Source organism: Chrysochloris asiatica, unplaced genomic scaffold (assembly GCF_000296735.1).
Source record: "Chrysochloris asiatica unplaced genomic scaffold, ChrAsi1.0 scaffold00044, whole genome shotgun sequence".
NCBI classification, from domain to species: domain Eukaryota; kingdom Metazoa; phylum Chordata; class Mammalia; order Afrosoricida; family Chrysochloridae; genus Chrysochloris; species Chrysochloris asiatica.
In genome coordinates, this window is record NW_006408562.1 from 14,056,966 (window position 1) to 14,058,170 (window position 1,205).

The following is a 1,205-nucleotide window of genomic DNA, read 5'->3' on the forward strand; positions in this document are numbered from 1 at the left end:
TGAACTGACGGCACAAATTGAAATCTTCCAACAAACTGATGAGGCACTGGAGGCACTCACTCATCTATGCCAAGAAATTTGGAAGACATGTACCTTGCCAGGAAGAGATCCATATTTGTGCGTATTCCGAAGAAAGGTAATCTAATGGAATGTGGAAATCACTGGACAATATCATTAATATCTCATGTGAATAACATTTTGCTAAAGATAATTCAGAAACAACTGCAGGAGTATATTGAAAGGGAGCTGCCAGAGGTTCAGGCTGGATTCAGAAGAGGACAGGACGTAGAATGAGGGATCTCATTGTTGATGTCAGATGGATCTTGGCTGAAAGTAGAAAATATCAAGACGATGCTTACCTGTGCTAAAGTGACTGTTCAAAGGCTTTTGATTGTGTGGAACATGACAAGCTATGGACCACATTGCAAAGAATAAGTATTCTGGAACACTTAATTGTGCTCATGAAGAACCTTTACATAGACCAAGAGGCAGTTGTTCCAACATAACAAGGGAACACTGAATGGTTTAAAATTAGGAAAGATGTATGCTTATTCAATCTGTATGCTGAACAAATAATTTGAGAAGTGGAATTATATGAAAAGTGTCACATCAAGATCCGAGGAAATCTCATTAATAACCTATGATATGCAGATGATCAACGACTTCATTTTGCTTGGATCAACCATCAACACTCATGGAAACAGCAGTCATGAAATCAAACGACATATTCCATCAGGTAAATCTGCTGCACAAGACCTATTTAAAGTTTTCAAAGCAAAGATGTCTGTTTGAGGACTAATGTGTGCCTGACCCAAGCCATGGTATTTTCAATAACCTCATATGCATGTGAAAGTTGGACAGTGAGTAAAGATAATGGTCAAAGAATTGTTGCATTTGAGTTATGTTGTTGCAAGAGAATATTAAAAGTACCATAGACTGCTAAAAGAGCAAACTAATCTGTACTGGAAGTCTAGCCAGAATGCCCCTTAGAAGCCTGGGTGGCAAGACCTCATTTCTCATGCTTTGGACATATTATAAGGAAGAATCCTGGAGAAGGACATGCTTGGTAAAGTGGTGGTGGTGGTGGTGGTGGTTTTGTGCTGTGGAGTTGGTTCTGACTCATAGCGACCTTGTACATGGTTTCCAAGGCTGAAAAGTGGAGGGTTAGTGAAAAAGTGAAGAGATGGTTTGGCCAGGTGGCAGCA